The sequence below is a fragment of the Periplaneta americana genome, chromosome 4, assembly GCF_040183065.1.
Source record: "Periplaneta americana isolate PAMFEO1 chromosome 4, P.americana_PAMFEO1_priV1, whole genome shotgun sequence".
Classification (NCBI taxonomy): Eukaryota; Metazoa; Arthropoda; class Insecta; order Blattodea; family Blattidae; genus Periplaneta; species Periplaneta americana.
In genome coordinates, this window is record NC_091120.1 from 88932486 (window position 1) to 88957545 (window position 25060).

The 25060-nt window shown below is 35.2% G+C and overlaps 1 protein-coding gene across 1 annotated transcript in view; it reads right to left on the reverse strand.

Annotated features, from left to right (window-relative positions):
* The window catches only part of LOC138698030 (uncharacterized), a 181121-nt gene that overhangs the window by 71505 nt on the left and 84556 nt on the right, over window positions 1–25060 (reverse strand). The gene's annotated exons all lie outside the window — the stretch shown is intronic.

Below are 25060 nucleotides of genomic sequence, written 5' to 3' on the forward strand. Positions count from 1 at the left end.
GAAACGTATTTTAATTTATTTTAGCAATACAAATTGTATTATAATTTTCTCAACCTATTCCCTTGCACACAAAATAACTATTCGGGCATACAGAAATTTTATAGCATTGGCAGTAAGGTGTTAAAGTTTAGAAAATTGTATACATTTTAACGAGAAAAAGAGGTCATAACAACAGTTGCTAAATCTTAGTCAATTTTAATGTGATTTCAACCATATTTCATTGCTCTGTATAATATGGCCAGATTTATAGCACTGTATCAGAATAGCCCCATATGTGCATCAGAGTAGCCCACACAAAAAGCTCACTTCCGTAACAAATACAACGTCCAGAGTATCACAGTGACAGGTCTGCTGTTGGGGTCCCGAGAAACAGTCCCTAAATTTTTTGTGACGTGGAAAGGGAAATATAAACTAGGCAAAGATATTCAAGACGAAATTTTCCAAAACATATTTAAATACTCAGTTGCCATCTTAAAAATCACTTATATGGTAAACACTCTACATAATTGTTAAATTATATAATTGTGATTGAAAATCTGTATTTGTGTTTTTAATTTTTATCTATATATTTTTTTCATGTGTCCATTCATGTACAACCATTATTGTAAATTGTGTGTTATTCTGTGTCTATAGGGAAGCCTTGGAAGGTCAGATAGTTAAAAAAAAAAAATAATACTGGTTTTGTTTTAATTTTATTCATTATTACAAATAAAAAAAATAATTCCAAATCATTCCATAGATGTCTAAAGTAGCACATGAATTAATTTTTCCAAATTTGTATATACTCTGGTAGAGAAATTACGGTAAAAGATTGATTTTTTGTATCGTAAGAGCCCTACTTGACTCTTAGAATTACTATAAAATAGAATTAGGTGTTTTTATCCGGACTTACAAACTCTGTTCAAGATCGATTAAAATTCGATTAACCGGTCGATTAATCGATTAAAGGCAATCTGATTAACAGATAAAAACTTTTAGTCAATCTACAGCATAACTTTTTACATATCCCTACATGAAATGAGGTCTTTTAGGGACGAGATTGAAAGATTAAACAGAAACATGTAATAAACATTGGGGATCATCTCAAACATGTATAATTCGCGAATAACGTGACAATAATTGAAAATAATTATGACATTCAATGTTCCATATCAACGGTTCCGTCCAACTTTGCAATTATAAAATACAGAGCTCAAAACGATCAAATGAGATTCGTGAGTAGTACATTTGTAATGTGCCGAAGTGAAAACGTTATCCGGGTTAATGCATGATCATGTGTTACAATCATTCACGCTGATAGATTTCTTCATGTGGGGATAATACACAAAATTTCTTTACTCGTAGAAAATCCATAACCTACATTACCTGCAAAATAATCGTAGAATCACTTACCTGACAGCAACTAACACATTTAACATGATTCTCGAACGTGGAAGGAAATCGAACGCTGTAACCTTGATATCTATAGAGCTACGAATGGTGTTTTAATTGATATACACTAACAATAAGTAGGAAACAAAACTTGGCGAGTTTGTACATACTTAAAACATAAATTACTTAGAATAATTGAATAATTTCGAGGGAAAAATTGTTCCGGAGCCGGGTATCGAACCCGGGACCTTTGGTTTAACGTACCAACGCTCTACCACTGAGCTACTCGGGAACTCTAACCGACACCGATCCAATTTTTCCCTCTATATCCACAGACCTCAAAGTGGGCTGACAACCGTCAAGCAACCAACTTCGAGTGCACACTAACTCCGTGTGACTTAAATTGTGGTTTTCTGTTAACGAACAGTAACGTATATTATACAAATCAAGATTTTCAGGTATAACTCCCTGTAAAGTTGATTTGAATAATTTCGAATTATTCAAATCAACTTTACAGGGAGTTATACCTGAAAATCTTGATTTGCATAAATTACTTATTTTGTTCCATCAAATTTAAAGTTATTCCAGTATGAAATGCCGGATATATTATTCGATAACAGATACTTAAAACAATAGCCATCATGTTCCAGACAGACAGTCTCGATCGCGCGTGGTATAATGCACATTTACGTCACGGGAATCTCCATTACGTGCCATGGAGGAATGAAAATCCAAACAAAATGAATTGTTATCAAAGGTAACTTAACAAAAAAGAACACAAAACAATTACACTTTAGAAATTATGACTTCACACCGTTATGAATGCCTATATATATATATATATATATATATATATATATATATATATATATATATATAGCCCGTTACAGTGTACATTTGCAGTAGATTGCAGATCTGCAAAGCTGAAAACCTTGAAGATTTTTTTACTCGCATCAAAATTATAACTTGTGAGAAGAAATTAATTAACTTAATAGCTTAGGGAAGGTTTAAGAGTTCCACATTAAACCAGAAAGTCAAGTATTGATTATCATTATGTTAGTTATATACACATCGTTACATATCCCTACATGAAATGAGGTCTTTTAGGGACGAGATTGAAAGATTAAACTGAAACATGTAATAAACATTGGGGATCGCAAACCTTGGCGTAGTCAGCTGGTGTGCTTTGGGAATGTGTTTAGACAGACCAATGAGAACCCCAAGAAACTTTCTGAATTTTTGGTGGAAATTTATTACTAACTTCATTAATAGAACATAAAGTAATGATGGGGTAATGAAAATCTGCAGTAATAGTCGACCATAATATGACACTTATTTTTAATAGATCATTTAACGAGCTGTAGCCTATTAACTGCGAAGTTACCTAGCTTCGATGGAACTGATGTTAGAGAGAGTTAAGTCCTAACATTTTCCAAGTGATTACCTGACACCCATATAATCAGCCAAAGCGAACCCACGGCCAAACGCAGTCCCGGATGAGTAATAACAACAACGCTTTATTTATTCTAACAGAATTAAGACCGTAAGGCTTTTCTTCCACTCAACCATAGGATGAAAAGTAAATGCATAAAAATATAATAGTAACACAAAAGAAATTATTATATATCTAAGAAAAATTTAAGCAGAAAAATATGGATAAGCCAGAAGAATGTAGAACTTAGATACTTAAATTAGATGACAAATTAACTATATGGTTACTTGATAAACTAGTTACAATAATGAATTGAAGGGTATACTTTATATTACTTGCTATATGTTTCCATTGAATTATGGTGATAACTTCATTTTAACCCTTGTTTTCTACGCCTTTAGTAAATGACGCTTGGCTCACTATGGTTCTGAACCCTTCAATTAACTGCGAAAAAGTTGCATCGTTGAAATTCGTTAAATATCCTGATAGAAGACTCTGACTTGCGTGTGCAGGTACGAGCTGGGAACTTTTCTGAGATCTCTGTGCAGTCTGTCTTATTCTGGTGCTTCTGGTGTTAACATACAGTTTTTATATTTTGTGTTTTGTCAAGCTATGCCAAAACAAGTGAAATCACATTTATTACGACAGTGGATTGGAAATGATTCCATCTTTACCACCGAGGCAAACGTTTTGTTATTTAAAATTGGCTGTAAGTGTACATTTTTAATAATCAGACAATTTTTGCAACTTCTTTCATAGTCTCGGCAAAAGACCTAAAAAAACTATTTCATCTGTTCCAATAACCTAAAATGGACTTCTTAAAAACCTAAAAATCCGGTCCTAGTATTGAATTCCAAGAACGATAGTGTCTACTGTAAAATATGAAAAACACGCGGCTGTTCTATGGAGAAGGACTCACAATAGTGTGTCGCAGACAATGGTCATAGTAATTTTTTGTTCCATTAACTCTAATATACAGACAGATACTGTAATTCAAGCATGTCGTGCTTGAAGGATGTCCAGTGTTGTAGATCGAATATATGAAGTTTAATACAATTGCGCTTCACACTCTTTGTCTTTATTCTTTCGAATTCTGTACACCTCAACACCAAATTACCTTTCGTCTCCTTTCTCTTACCTATACTCTAACCACAACGTAAATACCAGATCACTTATCTGTGGCACACTAAGTATACCTCTCCATAGAACATCTTGTTATGCATCATCGTTTACAGTATCCACCTCGCGACAATGGAATTCCTTATCACGAAGTATTAGGGGCTGCAAGACAATAAACATTTTTAAAAATAGCTTAAAGGATAACCTTCTTAGCAATTCACTCTAATTATACTGACTGAACGGTCACTGACTATATGGTAACTTCTTCCTTTAGACATACATCCTGATAGCGTTGTATTTTCAAAATTGTCTCTCAATAATCTCTTCCTGTTATCTAACATTATTTGAAATATATTAACATTCTATGTATTTTTGTTTAATTCTGCTACACAGGTTGTATTTTACTGTTTAATTAATAGTTCATAGTATTTTACTGTTTACTTCATAAGTAACTATTATATATATGTAACTTTTATCTAAATCAGATTATTGTATTCTTTGTTGCTTGTAAGTTCATACATTTGTATGTATACTTTTTGCTGGTTGAGTGGAAGAGAAGGCCTACGGCCTTAACTCTGCCAGCTAAAATAAATTATTATTATTATTATTATTATTATTATTATTATTATTATTATTATTATTATTATTATTAGGAACTCATTCCTGCCAATGATAGGTTAAGCAAAATTCTCAATATTTATCACTTTTTCTTTTTCTGTGAAAACGATGGCATAATTTTCCCGAAAAATGAATATTTCCTCGATCTATTGAACTGAGTGTATTCACCTTGTCTTGCGTTCGTCCTGTATTGTGTCTTGTGAAACGCTGGCCACATGATCTAATAGTTTCGGTATTTGTAAATAGTCTTGGTTTCAAATCTTCAGATTACGGAGGAGGAACAAATGGAAGGGCCATGCTAGTATGTGAGAGATCAAGAATTCTAATCCTGAAGTAGGCTAGCCTTTTTTTTTTTTTTTTTTTTTTTTTTTTTGTAAAAGGAGGGGGGACTTATGTGATCTCTAGAAAACTCTCCTTTTTGTTCCCCAATTCATAAAATTGACATCACGGCAAAGTTAAATAACTTCTGCAGTTAAAGTTCGGTTATGTAAAACACATAAATAAAAATAATAGGCCTACATGAAACCTAACAGGATATGGTGCATTGCTAACTCAAGATTTCTATGTTTTTTGGCAAACCGCTTCAACAATCCGTCATTCTACACAGTATTGCTATGGACACTTGCCAGACTCCATTCTACAGATTCCAACAACACTTATATTTCAGGCTGAACGAGAACATTTCACCGCCAGAAGTTATATCAACATACTTAAAGCTATCCACTTTAGCACGCTGTTTGGTACGTCACAACTAAAATGGCGGTCTCCTAAACTGGTGACGTCGGCGTGTTTGACGTCACGATTTAAGAGTAACCATGGTAACGAGCGATTTATAATACCAAGGCTGCGGGCGCGAGAAGTTCGTAAGTTCATGTACGAGGGAAGCAAGCGGGGAGTGTAAGGCAGATCAATCCGTTTTAAGGGGGAACACTTCAAAGTGCACACACACTTTCACTAAAGTATGAACGCACACACACGGTACAGTCGAAATACATAACTTTCACATAAATTTGTCGCTATGAAGAATAGTAGGCCTACATCTTAAAAAGTTGAATTTATCAAAAATCGCACTCTAAATAAGAGTCACATTAAATATACGAAAGGGATATACATTTCGATCGTCCTTATCAGATGGACTGGTTGTAACATCATACTGTAAGTGACACCAATAAGGCGTCATTCATTAGACAACTAAGTCAGGAGATAATGGTTTAGGTGACCAGTTCCTTTTCCCCTCTATTGCATACATTTCTGACTATACTTGTTTGTTTTTAAAGATGGGACATGACAGTTACGCGGCCGAGCTTGGAACTACAGTGCCATGTTGCCAATATGGACTACCACGCTGCCAGCTGATGGAAGCTAGCAATTGTCGTTAAGATGTCTGACGTTGAAACATTCATTGACAATTTACGCGAAGGTAAGAAAACAATACAAAAATCGACAGAGAATCAAAGACAAAACGTACCAATGCTAACATTGTGTGCACAATAAATGTCGCCGAGAGAGCTATTAAGTACTCACCACGTGGGAACTGTTAAGTTTGGCAACTCAACCGTTGTTACCATAGCAACAGGCCTACCACGCTATGTGACATTCAGTTGTTTTTCCGATCTCAACGCTCCTGTCATGTCCCATCTTTAAAAAAAAAAAAAAAAAAACAAGTATAGTAACATATTTCACATAATCAGAACTAAGCATTTGATTAACCTTGTATAAAAAATTCTCGTTTTGTTTTTTTTTTTTTTTCAAATAAGCTGCTTCAGCATTATGCTAAAACGATCAAAGGTTAATCTACATAACATTAACAAACTACATCTAACACTAAAAAAAATCTCTTTGATCTTACTGACCATTTCGATCATGTACCAATTCGCCAATGGAGTGTAAGAATCGGTTAATTTTCAAACAATCGGAGCCATTATCACTGCAATATTTTCAATTTCATAATTTTATTATTGTCTAATGGCGGGTATATCTACTGGACTTCGTGTCATTCACACAAGTGCCTCTGTCTAAGAATGACGCAACGTAACTGTAATTTTTTTCCACCATAGCGTTGCTCTCTCTTGGTGCATCACATATCTACATAGCACCGCATGGTGATGATTAATGGAGCTATGGTGGAATACCGAAAGGAAGAAAGAGAATACCCTGCGGGAACCAACCACAGAGCATCTTTTTGTCTACAACAAATTCCATTTTTGGCCACCCCGGTCGGTAATACTACATAACGTCTTTGATCCCAGTCATCTTCCGCTATTAGGTTCATACATACTATATGCATTACTTTTACGATTAATTACATTTTATCTTAAAATGGTCTTCATTTCTTAATTTCTGCCATTCCTTTCAGATTACGTTCACCTATTTCCTGATCTTGAGAACAATAAGCAAACCCAGGATCTCCAGCAAAGGAAAATGGATTCATCAAAATAAGATAACTAACGTCAGGAATAACTGTAATGATGATAATAATGATAACAACAATAATCAAACTGCCCAAATTATTATCAAGATATGTAATATTATAGTATTATCTTAATACATAGGAAAGATTGGAGAATACTGGGTTTGTAGTGAAAGACCTGCCCGTGGGCAGAACATTTTTATGTATGTATATATGTATTTTTTATTTTTGTAGGTTAGTTTAGGACGTTTTATTAACATCTTAAGATTATTTAACGTCTGAATAAGATGAAGATGATAATCCGGAGTCCAGCATCGAAAGTTACCCAGCATTTGCTCATATTGGGTTGAGGGAAAACCCCGGAAAAAACCTCGACCAGGTAACTTGCCCCGACATGCATGCACGCATCTTAATACAAAGACTAAAATCATAATATTGTATATGAATATTTAAATATTGCATGAATTTTCAGATTTTTGGACCATCACAGAACGTTGCATGCAAATGTGAAATACACTACTGCATTTTCATACTTCTCAGTTTCTAAATACACTGTGTTATATTATCCATGAGGTTGTATTTCCTCTGGCACTGCTAGATTATTTAAGTCAAACATAAAGTGAAATCAAGACAGTGTAATCCTTACAATGAGTTATAGTTCGGAGAGCAATCTATAATAACATTTGCACTGCCATACTGTCGCAGTATTTTGAATTCAGCATTCAGTACATCCAGTACTTGTACCAGAGGACCTCAAGCGAAACAAGTGATGCATTTCCAGAAATATACTATATTTTCTCCAATCATAATTTCGCATGGTGTGACTCATGAAGAAGTTCAACTGCCTCGCTCGGCGATATGTTATCAGACCATTAGTCAGAATTGTTGGCACTAATCTCACTTCCTGAAAAAACCTTCACTTTGTTGTAGACAAATTTGTTCCCAATTTTAGAACATACACGTTGTGAAACTGTTTCTCAGAAAATTTCCAATTATAAACAGCTCAACATTTATTTAACAGCAATACTTACATTAATATTTTACTAACACTCAATAATCCATGTACCCTATATTCGTGTTTTGATGACTTGCAATTCTCAAACCTGTAGACTTGTCCTATATGTTTATACCAGTACTAACTTCCCAGTTATCCATATTGGGTCAATAATGGCACTTGCCCAACACAACCACGTGTGATATATATCAGTTCTCCTAAATAAGTCTGTCAAGTTTTCTTGAATCTTCTCGATGGAAAGAGAATGATAGTGGTAATGTACACATATGCATGTTTCATCCTCTAGGATTGTATTTTTTCATTAAGTTCAAATCTGGCAATTTCCTTGTACATCGTAGCCTATTCTTTATTTTCATTATCATCATTGTTCATCTCCTTTTCCTTTCTCATCTTGCTTTGTCTTGTGTTTTCTCCTGGTTTTCTGCTTGAATTAGCTTCACGAGAGCTGGACGAGTTCGTACAGTTAGGCGCGCTTTGGCCCAATATGCGTCTTTTTTTAAATTAAAATCATATTTTGTGATGTTGATGAACAAGTACTCATATGTCGGAAGATATTAATTTTGGGCCCAATGTTTATTAGACGTTTTGTATTTTTTATGAGTACCACTCCTCGAAATATTGAAAGTTCTTAACACCCTGTACAGGCGGTTGGAATTTGCTTTTGTTTAATTTCAAGTGAGACAACAGTTATTGCATATGCAGATATTTATTTCTTGCGGTAATAATAAAAACACTTAAACTCGTAAAGAATTTATGTGACATAACGATGTGAAAGGCGTAGGCATGGTCATCTCTCTTTCTAACAACCCATACAAACCAATAGCAATCGATTTTACATCATTCCACGAGTTGGGGGAAAACCACGAAAATAAGAAGAGAAAATAACAGGTCGCTTTTATCGATTAGAGAAGTTCTCCGACACGAGGCATGCATGATTCTATTATGCATGGAACTTAACGTTATTGCTTGGTTTTTTAAATAAAGGAATGGAATGACGGAAATAATCAATACCTGTCGATGACGATGAATAAATAACGTATAAAACCGAACGATGGAAAACTACCGTAAACAATTAGAAAAGACTCCTTGGAAACTTCCAGAAAATGAGTCAGCAACCGTAACTTTCCGTACATACGTCCAGGGCATAGAGTACAGTAAAAAGACGTTAAAAACAAATAAAGAAACAAACAAAAAGAAAGAAGGAAAGAAAAAAGAAAGAATGGAAGGAAGAAAATAGTCCAATATTTCCCCGAATATACGGTAGTACAACTGTAGTGAAATGGTAATTAAAAATTATATGAATTCCTGTTTGAGGATTGAAGACTACTGATGCAAATGTCTGACATCAAAAGCGCTGCGATTTTCAGAGAATCTCTTCTGTTACTGTTAGGTAATAAACGTTTATAGTCTAGTTTTTTAGCACAAATCCTTATTATTGTATTACTATTTTCAAATAATTATTACGATCTTATATATTACGCAGTACATAATAATAAATTCCATAACCAGACTCTCAAAGAAGGCTACTGTGTACCACTTGGCTTACAGATCCATTTAAACTTGACTTTAAAAACTGGATGATGATGATGATGATGATAATAATAATAATAATAATAATAATAATAATAATAATAATAATAATTATTATTATTATTATTATTATTATTATTATTATTATTATTATTATTATTATTATTATTAAAGCCCTTTAAAGGTCCAGATTGACCAGTCGGCTGCTGACCTCATGCCCACATGTCGAAGCAAAGGTGAACGATCATCCAACCAGAATGGAGATATCGTAGCTTCCCCAAGTGTATCACGATGTTGGATGTGCACCGGTTCCATACACTGATCGAAATTTCATGAGAAAATTTCTTCTTCCATGAGGACTCAAACCAGGGCGCATTCCGTAACGCTAGTTCTAGATAAGATGCCTTAGACCACGACGCCACGGCGCGGAACTAAAATTCTGGATGGGGTAAAAAAAATCAGTTTATTTTCGATGTGCCAAATGTTTTAAGTTTTAACTTCTCTGAATTACAAAATAAAATTCTACTTCCTAACATTTATGCACGAGTACATACTATATATATTTTTTATATGTTAATTACATTCATTGATCAGCTTTAGTTCTATAGCAGGGCTGGGCAGCAAGAGCGGATTCTACTCTCTCACGGGGAGCCATATGACTTCTCTTCATCCCCTTTCTTCCCCGCCGAACACCGCGCAGCGTTAATTTAGTGACGGATGAATATTAAGCGTCCCCGTTTAGAGTCTAGTTCCGCTCCCGATGCCCAGCCCTGTTTTATAGTATTACTCGATCGAGGCGAGTGGAGCCGCGGGGGTAATATGAACTACCGCGATGCGGTATTACGAACGCAAGAGCAGTAGCGCCACGGCTCTGGGTTGCAGGACTCCATTGGTCTTGTTCGAGTAATACTACCAGATACGTAGTACGTGATAATTTAGTATATTATGTAATGCAATTTTATCTTTATTTGTAAGCAAAAGCTGGCAGAATTATGACTTTCATAAATAGGTCGACACCAACAGCTGACTGCATTTCGGCGACTACAGAAAAGAGCATAACGTAACGGCAAGATAGCTAAATTTTATAAGATTTTTCTCAACTCAAATATTTAAAATTGAAAACACTGAGGTCGAAAGATTTAACTGTAATGGGTAGTGCTTGCATTTTCAGTATCAATGTGAAAGAGGCGTTTGTTTGGTAAGGGTAGTACTTTTTGAATTTTAGTTTCCTATTTATATGAGTTGACTTACGAGTACATTTTAGAAACAATTTCCTTACTAAGTGTGGAGAAAAAGAGTTCGTGAACAGGCACAGAGATACTGCAGGCCTACATTGTCGTTGGGCTACAGTTCGGCGGCGATACAAAACGGAGACTTGCATCTCTGAGCGGTGGAGTAATAAATATATTTTAACATATATTTAACTTTTATTAAAGACATTTAGTGGATGCTGCGAGTAAAATGTACGTAACGTCTAGTACTGAATCTTTTTACATAGATGATTTAAACGACTCAGTTTACACAGAACTTCAGTTTCAAATAAATTATTATTAAATGCTATGAAAGGAAATTAATTGGCCAGTTGAACAATTCGGGATACAACAATTTATCAATCATAATTACTGGTAACTTAAAAATGTATTACTAAGTTTATTTCACATTTTCATTATTATTTTTGCCTGATCATTGATAACTATTTTAGATAGCTTATCAAAAGAATTACGAAAAGTGGACCACAGACGAATCTACGGAATATTAATTGGCACTGAAGTCTGAACATTCTGTTGCGAAAAACCATGTCAGTGATACATCACCCAAGGATTAGACTTCCGACGACGACGATGATGATGATCGTGATTATGATAATAATGGCGATGGTTGTGATGATCGCTGTAATAATAATAATAATAATAATAATAATAATAATAACATAACCTGATAATACAGTATATTGTACTTCGAGACAATGCGTATTCGTCTAGGACGTATAGGTACGTAGAAGCAAACAAATTCTACACTACAAATTCAATTTCAAATTTCCAAAAAATATATGACAGTGTTATTGCATGCAATGCACGGATATTAAGCATGTAGACCTAAATTGTTACACAATGTATAGTGTGTCAGGAAAGAATTGACTTCTGTATTTGTAATGTTTTCTTCGATGGTTTTTGAGACAAATTTTAACAAAATTCGAAATCAAAATTGCATATTTTTGGTGCGAGTGTATGTGTTTAAGTACGGTATATGGAATTCGGAATTTAAGGTTGGCTACGAATTATTTCGGTGTAAGATAGAGAACACCAAAAAAGAATGAATTATTATTATTATTATTATTATTATTATTATTATTATTATTATTATTTAGAATCTGACACAGATGAGAATGGGTACTTGTACAATCAATTAATTTCACGAGTAATACCATTTTGATATTAAAAATAACATGGTTGCAGGCATTAACCAATAAACAGCTACAGTGTTTGATCTATATTAAAATACTTTAAAATATATACTGAATTCGAGAGGATTGGTTTCTGTATTTCAAATAAATTAATTTTGATCATGAAGGATTAGGGACGATTAGGTAAAGAAGGCATACCATTTTTTTTTACTATTTCAATGTTTTAAGAAATGAACCCACTCAGTTATAATTTATTGTAGATAGATTACAAGGACATGGTGGGAATATTATTATATTTGAACTTTCAAAATAGGGTAATTCCGGGTTAGATGGCCACAGTTTTTTAAATCACTTAGAACAGGGTAACCGATTGGTAAAGAAGTACGAAACAAATGAAATACGTTCCTTCTAGGTTATATTTCTCCACTACAGTGCCTCAGGGCGCATAGAAATCACTGATGTAATAAAAAAATACGTTTGAAATATAATAGGCCACTGGCCATCTCACCCAACATATGTGGGTGAGATGGCCATAGGATATAGGGATTGATGGCCACCATAATTTTTAAGTAAATTCATAACAATTTTTCGTAAAAGAATGAGGTTTTATGCACTGGACACATAAATATAGTGTCTAAGTGCATAATTATGATTGTTTGAAACTTTTCAACAACTTCATTTTTTGTTTTTTCCTCTTTTAGTGAATTTTCCTTAAAACAACACAGAAATAAACTGAAACGCTTATGAACACATTATAATAATAATCCGAGGCACGACAGCCCATGAAGGACCATGATCGACCAGCCGGCTGCTGGCCTCACGTCCACATGTCGAAGCAGAGGTGGACGATCATCCAACCAAATGGCGGTATCGTGTGATTAGCCCGATGATCCCCCCAGCCCTTACAGCAGGCTTTCTTAACCGGATTTCGCTACCTATCGTAGTTACCAAAGTACATCACGATGCGGGGTGGGCACCGGTCCCATACACTGGCTCAAATTTCATGAGATAATTTCTTCCCCCATGAGGACTCGAACCAGTGCGAATTCCGTAACGCGAGTCCTAGGCAGGATGCCTTAGGCCACGACGCGGGACCTTATGAACATGTTAATGAAACAAAATCCTGAAAGGTCAAAGTAACAATATCTTTTCCAGTTTGTTTCCGGGATAGGAAGCGTTGTCTCACAAGCAAACATTCTGATGGGAGCAAATAAAAAAGTTATTTTTTTTCTTCCGCCATATTAATAATGTCAAAAGAAGTGCTTGTACAAATTTTGGCCACTCGACCGTAATTACGAGTCCATCCAGAAAGTGATTTTACCTGGGGCCGTTTACAGAAAAAAACACAATTACATGGAAAGATTTATTGAAACAGATACAGCAATTGTTGCGCTAATTGTCAACGTATCTCCCACTGGAACTGAGATATTTGTCATACCATGGGATCAATTATTGTACCATTGTGTCGTAGAAGTCAGCTTCCTGGGATCGAAACCAGCGTTGGACAGCCGCCTGCACCTCTCTACCGATCCCATGATATGACAAATGTCTCATTCCGGTGTGGAATGTGTTGAAAAAATAGCTCAACAATTGCTGTGTCTGTTCAATATATTTTTTAATTAAATTGTGTTTTCTTTCTGTTAACGACCCCTGGCGAACTTTTTTTACGGCCCTCGTAATTGCGGTCAAGTAGCCAAAATTTTTATAAGCACTTCTTTTGACGTTATTAACATGGTGAAAAAAAAAAAAACTTTTTTATCTGCTCCCATCAGAATGCTTGCTTGTCAGCCAGTCAGAGAATATTGACAAGTTCTTCAGCAAAAATGTAAGCGAGACTATAGACATCGGTCCCTGTAAGGGAAAATCCATGTTCCTGCATATTTAATATGGCGAACAAACTACATCCATTGTCATTGCCTATGTGTCACTTGGTCCCATTGCACCCTTTGTAGAATTGTCTGTTTTAACTCTACTTTCCAGGGCTTTTATTGGAAAAATGAAATGTAATGAAGGCTTGACGTACAGAAGTGCCATATTTAATGGCTTCAAAAGCACGGTGTAAGTCATCTTCATTCCAAAGACACGTTTGCTGCCGGGCTTTGCTTTATATTTTATCGGAATCTAGAAATAACGATACTTTTAACATAATAATATTCCTCAATTGTAGGCCATCTATCCCGGAAAAAAGCTGGCCATCTCTCCTTTTTTACGGGAGATATGGCCATACCGCGTAATAAAAACTGGCAGCAGTGAAGAGAACAAATACAGTTAAGATAGAATGTTTAAATATGCCTTACCTCTTTAATAATGTTTCCAGCAAATTTCCTCACAAAATGCAGTATTTCTCTATTGTTATTTCAGAAGGTGAAAAATTATTGCTTGCTCACAGACTCACGAACGGCTACAAAACGCGGAAATAATAATCTTCCGTTTTCGCAGGTGCAACAATCACTTCGTTTAATTAACATCTGGCGGCAAACCGATTTTCATTCGAAACAGATGATTAGAATAAAAATAAGAGCGGTTGGTCGTCTCACCCGCATGGCTATCTCCCCCGGAATTACCCTAGTCCTGGATTTTATCAACGAACATTAGATAATGACATAAGAAAGTACTTTTCATAAATATATCTAGCCCCTCTCACAGCACTCCGAGATTCTCTCTTCGCTTGAATTTTACGGGCAGTATTACCGTATTACCGTACATTTGTACCTATCTTTAATAAGGGGGAAAAGACTAACTGTAGTAACTTTCCAGGAATATCACTTTTGTTGACGTCGTACAAAATTTTGTCCAATATTCTTTTGAAATTTGTCCAATATTCTTTTGAAAAGATTAACTCCATATGTAGGTGAATTGATTAGGGATCATCAGCGCGGTTTTAGGCGTAATAAATCGACAATTGATCAGATTTTTTGTATTCGACAGATATTGGAGAAAAAAATGGAAGTATGGAGGTACAGTACATCAGTTATTCATAAGTTTCAAAAAGGCATATGACTCGGCTAAGAGATAAGTTTTATATAATATTCTTATTGAATTTGGTATTCTCAAGAAACTAGTTCGATTAATTAAAATGTGTCTCACTGAAACGTACAGAAGAGTTCGTATAGGCCAGATTCTATCTGACGCTTTTCCAGTTCACTGCGGGCTAAAGCAAGGAGATGCACTATCACTTTTACTTTTTAACTCTGCTCTAGAATATGCAATTAGGAAAGTCCAGGATAACAGAGGAGGGTTTGGAATTGAACGGGTTACATCAGCTGCTTGTGTATGCGAGTGATGTATGTTAGGGGAAAATCCACAAACGATTAGGGAAACACGGGAATTTTACTTGAAGTAAGTAAAGAGATAGGTTTGGAAGTAAATTCCGAAAATACAAAGCATATGATTATGTTCCGTGACCAGAACGTAGAACGAAATGGAAATGTAAAAATTGGAAATTTATCCTTTGAAAAAGTGGAAAAGTTCAATCGAGCAACAGTGACAAATATAAATGACACTAGGGAGGAAATTAAACGCAGAATAAATACCGTATAGGAAATTCCTGTTATTATTCGGTTGAGAAGCTTTTATCATCCAGTCTGCTCTCAAAAAACCGGAGTTGTTCTGGTAAGGTTGTGAAACTTGGACTCTCACTTTGAGAGAGGAACAGAAGTTAAGGTTGTTCGAGAATAAGGTGCTTAGAAAACTATTTGGGGCTGAGAGGGATGAAGTTACAGGAGAATGGCGAAAGTGTCTCAATGTAGAAGCATTGTATTCTTCATCTGACATAATTAGGAATATTAAATACAGACATTTGAGATGAGCAGGGCATGTAGCACGTATGGGCGAATCCAGAAATGCATATAGTGTGTTGGTTGGGAAGTCTGAAAGAAAAATACCTTTGGGAAGCCGAGACGTAGATGAGAGGATAATATAAAAATGTATTTGAGGGAAGTGGGATATGATGGTAGAGATGGATTAATCTTGCTCAGGATAGGGACCGAGGCGGGCTTGTGTGAAGTCGGCAATGAACCTCCGGGTTCCTTAAAAGTCATTTGTAAGTAAGTAAATATTACCGTACATTAACTGATAGTGTCGAATTATTTTTGCATGCTCATTATGATTCTGCAGTTTTTCCTTTTTTGAATAGGAATTATGCATCGCGTGGCGTACTGTTCTAGCAAATAACAAACCATGCCTGAGTAACAAGAGTCACTTTGTCATATGTCGTGCTCAACGGCCGTTAGAACATTGGCGTCAATAATTAGATCGCTGAAGGTTTATAGGAGCCATCACGAGTTGCGTGCCAACTCTAATTGCTAGTCAATGCCGTAACAAAGCTATGTACAGGTCCCAAGGCAAAGAAACTATAGCTTCAACAACAACAACAACAACAACAACAATAATAATAATAATAATAATAATAATAATAATAATGTGGATTATCACCCATTCTCTTTATTATTTATATGAACCGAATAATTAAAGAGTGGAAGCAAACTCGCCATGGATATATACAAATTAACAGACACCTTAAATTGGATTCAATTCTCTTTGCAGATGATTTGGTATTATTAGCACTTTCAGAAGACGACCTCCAAAAGTCAATATATAATTTGCAGCAAGTAGCAGCCACATACAATATGGAAATTTCAACAGATAAAACAAAAATTATGGCATTCTGTGGAAAATACCCAATACAAAGTAAAATTTGTCTCGATAAAAAAGTATTAGAAAGATGTAATAGTTTCCCATATTTAGGTTACAATCTTTCCATTTTTAAAGAATTGGACATATCACAGAAACGTAATAAATACACAAGAGCTATGGGCATTATAAATAGTGTGATGAAACCATCCTTGGTTCAGAAACACACTCGCATACGGCTCTACAACACATTGGCACCACCGATGCTCAGCTATAGCAGCGAAGCATGGACACTGAGGAAAGCAGATAAAAGGAGAATAACGGCTTGTGAAATGCGATTCATGCGAAGAACAGCGGGCTATACTAAATGGGATCTGAAAAGAAACTGTGAAATTTTAAAGGAACTAAAAACTCAACCAGTTTTAGATTACATTGTTCAATATCAGTCTAATTGGAAACATCATTTGAAAAGAATGAGTAATAGTAGACTCCCAAAGGCAATTTATGATTATGTACCACATGGCCAAAGATCTGTGGGTCGTCCTGCTAAGAGATGGCGTGAAAATTTTATGTGAGACCGTTGTCAGGCAGAAGAAGAAGATAATACAGTGAAACCTTTGTATTTGGACACATATGTATGTTAGACAACTCATTATATTGAACATATTTTCTTAGAACCGGACAAATTCCTATGCTTTTATATGTCAATACATCCTCTATGTTGGACACCCCTCAATCCTGGAAGCTGAACCCACCTTTTAGTTCTATCTTGGACGATTCTCTAGTTCTATTGCGTATTTCTGTTGCCTATTTAGAGTTGAGTTTCATTGAACTTGAGTTTCTTGTTTTACAAGAACCATTAGCACAGTGGAATGGGAGGGGGTTTTCCTTGTACAGTACAGCAACTGTGAACCTCTTTCTACATTCCTAGAATTACCCAGTTTGTCCTTTTTGTAGCTGTACTGTGGCTAAATTTGAGTATGAAGTGAAGAGGCATTATTTTTCGTAACAATAAACTTTACGATGCGAAATTATTTCAGTAGGTCTGTAGCATAGAAATCTGTGTTTGTTGAGGCTTCTACCTGTCACTGCAGGGCCGCCGACAGAATTTATGGGCCCCTATGCAATACTGTACTCAGACCCCCGTTGAAAAAAGTAACAATACAAGTTACCAGTTATTCTAACCATAATAATTATTTGCAAAATAAATAAAAGATAATCCCATACACAGTTACGATCTTAAAAGTATACACCTTTATTACGTTGAAAACTTTTAGCAAAACTTCACATTAGCGCAATAGATTATATTCATAGAACATTATTCTTAAACACCTGTATTTTCTAACTTGCTGTCCAACATCAACAAAGAACTCTCCTTGACTTCATTGATGCAAAATCATCAATTATGTCATCAGAATTTAAAGACCTAACAAGATCGCTCTCCAGACTAAGGAGCCAAGGTTACTCTGTCGTTCTTGACACATTGTTTATCTGAATAAATTTTTTATTTCCTTCATTTTGCTGAAGGATCTTTCAGCATCAGCAACTGTCATTGGAATTGTATAGAATATTCTAATGGCTATATAAATATTTGAAATAAAGTATCCAGTTTTAATTCCCTCAGACTATTTAGGAGATTCACAGGTTTCAGTGCGGGTTGGCCCTAAATTAGAGGCATGAATTGATTTTAAATATTTCGGCTCATCACTGATCTCTTTATTAATATCTTCATAATATTTTCCACCCAGTCTAGCATCCATATTAATATCTTCCAATTTTTTCTGTCTCTTTTTGTGCTTCTCAGCTCCCGAGTTATGCCTGTATTTGTCCATTGTGCAGTTAAACTATAACCAGTAACACTAATGAACAGAATTTACTAGACAAACGACAACGAAAAGACGAAAGTTTCGACACGAAACATACAATGTACTGAAAAAGAAACGTATCCTGCGATTTCGGTTTGAGAGAGTCCACTAGCATATTGCGGTGGGCCAGCAGGGGGTTAGTGATTAAAAAGGACATGCCAATAAATAATTGAACGTGTTCAGTACATGCGATGGGAACATAGTTCAGGCAAATGCCGGGGCCCTCAATTGTCGTGTCGGTGAACGATAATGCGGGAAACCGATATTCTATTATATAAAAGTCAAATATTTACATATGAAGTGGTAATTTGTATTAATTCTAGTATTGTTGAGTTAATATGTCAAATTTATGTAACAAATGTTCTTACAAAATTTTATAGTACTCGTATGTATCTACGAATAATTCATTATAATAAAAAGTAATCAGACTCACTTAATCTGACGGGCCCTTATTGCTCACGGGCCCATATGCACTCGCCCCCTTTGCCCCCCCTTCTCGGCGGCCCTGCCTGTCACAGTCAGTTTGTGCAGTTTTCATAGTGCCTCAATATGAGTAGGTATAAGTCGGTGGAATTAACCATTGAAAGGAAGAAAGAAGTTAATGATCGTGTGTGTTATGGTGTTAGTTGTAGAAAAATTGTAGAAGACTTTGGAAATTCTAAATCAACAGTTTCAGACATTAGCAGCTATAGGACTACAATATTAAATGCATGGAAACAAAAATTGCAGCGGGGAAAGAAAAAAGAGTTCGCTAAATTATTAATGATGAACTAAATGACAAATTTATTTAATACTGTAGTTTCTTAACATCATGTACAGTAATTTTATTTCCATTGTTTGCTAAAAAATGTGTACTTCCTCCTACCTTGGACACTCCGTTAAAATGTTGAAATGTTGCCCCTGAGCACGAGTTCACCTCATTCAGAGGCGAGCTAAAGTTTTTCTGTATATATTATATTTTATGTTACAATTATTAGCAAAATAATAAATAAATAAATAAATAAATTTCATTGAACCATACGTTTCACTGCAATAGCAATAATAATAATAATAATAATAATAATAATAATAATAATAATAATAGTAATAATAAAATGTAATATACATCGTCTTAAACTGTTATAAGCAAAGTTCACAGAATTTTCCAACTTTAGACTGAGATCGTTACAAAGCATTCCAAATAACTCCTGGAAACAGAGAAGAAAAGATTTCTAAAAAAAATGTAATAGACGTCATTTTTATGTACAGTAGTGGCAAAAAAACCGGACCGACCCTTGTAGCTGATTTCAGAGCCTTGTTTACTCCAGAGCACGATAGACTGGTAACTAAGACTTTCGTGGTTCGAATCCTGCCTGGGAAGGAAACTTTTTTTTGTTCCTTATTCAAATTTATTCCTCATACTTTTCGATTGTAGCGATATTTTACTATTTAATTAACTTATTATTCCCAGAACATGAATTTTACCAGCAATCGAAAAGTATTGGGAATAAATATGAATAAGGAACAAAAAAAAAAAAGATTCCTTCCTAGGCAGGGTTCGAACCACGAAAGTCTTGGTTACCAGTCTATCGTGCTCTGGAGTGAACAAGGCTCTGAAATCAGCCACAAGGTTCGGTCCGGTTTTTTTTGCCACTACTATACATAGAATAATTATAAATGTAACAAAACCAATATGTCTCTTGGATATAAACCTTCCAGCACTTAGAACATCCATTGATGCACAGTGAACTAAATTATTAAGGTTTTGGGAAAGATGTTTAGCTATAGGTACCCGTAAGTACAGCGGTGTTTAACTTTTTGTAGATTACATACGCTGAATGACGAATACGGAAACCGGGACTAATTTATCTTATCGAACAGAATACAGGAAGAAGGTAACTAGTAAACACTGATAAAGTAGTACTCAATCAGTACGTGCCTTTTATCAGTACGTTGTGTCTACAAACATAGTGAATGTCCCAAAGTCATTCAAAGTTGGTTTTACCTGCTCCTGCGGTTGTGAAATCGGTGTGAAATAATTGCGGAGATATACACACACTCGACGACCTTTGAAACTTACACGTGTCATGCAATTTCGCATTGTAAAAAGCATGGCTCCCGTTATAAAGTGTGTTTGACATATTATGCAGTAGATTCCCTTCAATATCTCGTCTTCAACATTATGCTTTAGAAATTTCTAAATACTGTATGTATCAAGGTGTATATTGACCGATTAGTCTACTCTGCTTCTCTGAACATTTAATTTCAATCTATCCAATTTATTTCAATTTTTCAAACTGATATTCATGTATCAAACGCTTCAACTTCGGCAAGAGGGAAACTAGTTAAGTCAAGAAAGACCTCTACCACTATCCTGTATGAAAAATTAAAGAGTTTAGGACGCTGACCGAAAGTCCTCCCGCCATTGAGACTCCTATACACGGTATATACAAGCTCGCACACTATTTCTTTATCCAATTTGCTCAGCTCTGAAGATGACCACAACACAGCGGTCGAAACGTCAGCCACCAACACCAAGACAACGCGGTATAAGCCCCGAAGTTTACCCAGAGACCATGTACACCAGCCGCGGAAGCCTACGCGAATACTTAACATAGGTAATGTACTATTTCTTCAAAAGAAAAATATGTGGTCTTATAATATTCACAGATACAGAAAGAGTCGCTTTAGTAGAATGAGTTTGAGTCTAAAGAAAGCAGCAAAACAGTACAATGTGATCTGTTGTGACGAAAATCCAAGCCCCCGCATACCGGTAAGGCACGTCACAAACACGTTCATGTCTGAGTATTTCTGACAAAGTAAATATTATTCAACGCCTTCAAAACGGCGCAAATATTAAGGACATTGCTGGAAAGTTTAAGGTAATAGCCTATTTATTTACTTATTTCCTCTTTTACTTATTTACGTACTTCATTATTTACTTACAATTATTTATTTATTTACTTATTTATTTATTCATTTATTTATGCATGCATTTTATTTATTTACTTATTTACTTAATTAATTATTTATTATTGTGTCTTATAGATGTATATATTCTAGGAAATCAAATTAATTTGTAATAACGTTATATAAGATTCAATTTTTGTAATGAATTAACAACTCTTAAATATCCATTCTCGTATGATCGATTTTTTTAAGGACCATAATATTCCTTGATTTTCATGCTCTACCTAAACATGATGCCTACAGATTGCAGGGGACTTGCTTCGCGTGTTGTATCTAACTAGGTAAATATTTGCTTTCTCCTAAATCGACAGAGCAGTGCACTTATACAAATGCGTGCATAGATACAGTACGTACTTCATTTGCCTACTCTCAATTTTTCGGTCCACAAAAATATTTAAAAGTAGTTTTAGGAAGCCAAATGTTTAGCTAATCATTTTAAGTTATAATTGATTTATATCAACGTAATCTCGGAAAGAAAATTAATATTGAATTCAGTTAACATGTAGCTAACAACTGAATTATTATTATTATTATTATTATTATTATTATTATTATTATTATTATTACATATTACAAATTACTGAGCGTAGTACATTTTGTAACAGTTGCATTTTAACACCTGTGAAAATTGGGTAATAAGATATTGTCCAAATAACAACTTTCACGTGTATAAATCTGAAGGCCAACTAGTCAATCTACATGAAATTATTTCTAAATGTACATGACGGACTGTGTAAAATTATTAAAAGTTAAACTAAATTATAACTTAAATATATCTAATGTAGTGTCTGTACGCTAAAATTACATTATCCCAATTTTTGACGCAATATCAAGTGACTCATTCTAACTACAGAGGATGTTTAGAGAAAGAGATATTAGGTATAATACGGCGATGGTGTAATGATGAAGTAGAAACTGAAGTACTGGGTTACATCCGTTTCATACTTGCTTTTCCACCAGAAATCTAACCGAGTGTGTAGAAATTCAAATTCCGTCTTTTTCAATGAGAAACCCGTCAGCTGGCTGAACTAAGGATCTACTACCAATCAGTTTCTTACGTTGTTTTTAATACCTGAAATTAATAAGATATTGGAACGAGATCCTTGAAGTAAATTCGTTCTGTTATCTGTTATTCTACCATTACTCAAGAAGAAGTTTTCACAATAAGTTCGGATAGTGCACACCCAGCATCGTGATCGCGAAATGCGGAGCTAGTCTACAATAAGCAGTGTAATTCAGTCTTGTATACCAGCTTTAATGGCTAGGAGTATCAATGTACATAAGGACATAACACAATGTTGTCTCCGTGCTGGTCAGATGATCGACCACCTGTGCGAGGCAAATAGGAGTGATATTAGCAGCTGGTAGGTCTTGGCTCTACTAGGGCTGTTACGTCACGGATTAAAGTAATAGTTTTTGACGTAGAATACGTACTTTTCCGCACCTAGTATGGATACCTACTCGTTCCGGGATCCGTGGTAAAACAAAAAATGATGGAATTGCAAATGCTTACTGTAACAACATTATGTGTCACAGTCGAATGCTAATGTCATTAGTAGACTACCTATAATTCGGCCATGAACCAATGTAATGCCCGATTCAGACGGTGCGTGTTTTCGTGATGGATTCCAAGCTGGCTGCGCTGATGGCTAGCCTGTGCGCTCACTTGCTGGAAGTAATGCGCTCTGATGGCTGCATTTGTGGCTAGCTTGCTGGATTTCAAGGGTAGGTTCCTTGCTAATTTTCGTGTTGGTTTGCAGGCTGAAACCAATGATGATATAGTATCACTACTGAAACCATGTCGCCATGTTCATTGTTTTTCAACTAAACCTGTTTTTTTTCTGTTTTTTGCTTTCTAAGAAACAGCAATTAAATATCGGAATTTGGCTGTTTTTCACTTATGGCTTAAGTACTTTTTTACGACATTTACTATTGTTAATGTAGGACTTTAGTTGCTTTCCACTCACGGTTTAGTTTCTTTTTGACCATGAGTGTTGGCAACAGATGAAACAGCAGATGATTTTTCCAATTGTGAAAAGAGAGAACAACCACCAACACCGTAGCCAACACGGAAGCCAGCGTCGTACCCACCACGGCACTCAGCTTGCTAGCCAGCAAGGAAACAAGCACAGTCTGAACCGGACTTAACTCGTGTGAACAGGACCAATGACATCACCTTCTTTCGCTACAGGCATGAGGACGCCGAAGTTGCCTATAATATAATTGTCAATTCCATGCGAACTCGCTCAGTAATATCTCAGCATCGAGAGCAGCTACAGACCTATGTTATTACTCGTTGCGAGTTCTGCAATATTAAAGCGACTATTACACTTTTACTATATCATACTACTTTTGACTAATAAAACGGTACGAAAGGATGTGTTTCAACCAATCATGGCTGCTTATCGCTACAATTTTATCACTTCCCTAGCATTTGTTTCTTTGTTTGCCAATATTTCAAACTGCAAATTCTTTACGGTACTATATAACATGCTTTGCGATCGTCATTTGTTTTCCGCATAGATATTGAACTGAAAATGACGGCTCCGTTCATACGTTTTGGTGAAGCTAACATTAGTGAAATAGAATTTTAGTAAGTCAATTAATATTTTATTTAATATTTTATTGTATTAGAGTACTTTGTTTCTTCTAATATTTATATACTTTTTTCTAATCGTGTAATAGTCAATTAAATCTCACTCGAGTTTTGATTTTCTTTAAATAAATCAAAACCTCTAGTGAGATTACTGTTGATGATAGACACATACGTTACACTTTGAGTGAACTATAGTGAAAATTGTCTTATGAATTGGGACTATTTCGGAATGTCGCTTCATAATATGAAGAGAAAATATATAGCATGGCCTTCTCTTATAGACCCATATACTAACATAAGCAATTGCAGTTTCATTCCCGAAAATGGGTGACGTAGACTATTCTATAACCGGTGTTTCCCTGATACAGAGAATAATTTTTTAGCTGGTTATTTAATGACGCAGTATAAACTACTAGGTTATTTAGCGTCGATCAAATTGGTGATAGCGAGGTGGTATTTTGGCGAGATGAGACCTTGAATTTGCTATAGATTACCTGACATTCGCTTTACAGTTGGAGAAAATTTCGGAAAAAATTGAACCAAGAATTCAGCTCAAGCAAGAATCGAACTCACACCCGAGTGCAATCATAGTAAACTCAGCAAAGGCATCTGAAGTCTGAGCTACGCTGGTAGCACCATAATAATACTAGTCTAACTCCAGCCGAGTAAAAAGAAGCACTGTCTTTTAATATAAAATAAAATTCAAAAGTTCTATTTCATATTGTAACTATCGTACCACACAAGTAAAATTAGAGTATATTAATTGGAAAATTCAGATCTTCTATCTCGAAACACATTCGATTTATTTCAGAGTTCCATTATATGGTTGTAAATGGAAACTGAAACTTCAGTGGAAAAAGATAAGTAGATAATATTCACAGTTAAGGCTGGTTCACAATAAACCAGGAACGGAAACGACAACGATAACGAGAACGGAAATATTGTTAAAATAAATGTATTTAAATGTGAGCATTCACAACTATTGTGAATTCTCACATTTAAATACATTTATTTTAACATTATTTCCGTTCTCGTTTTCGTTGTTTCCGTTCCCGGTTTATTGTGAACCAGCCTTTGTGAGTATACCGGTAACAGCAAAAATCCGAAGGTCGTGCTTGC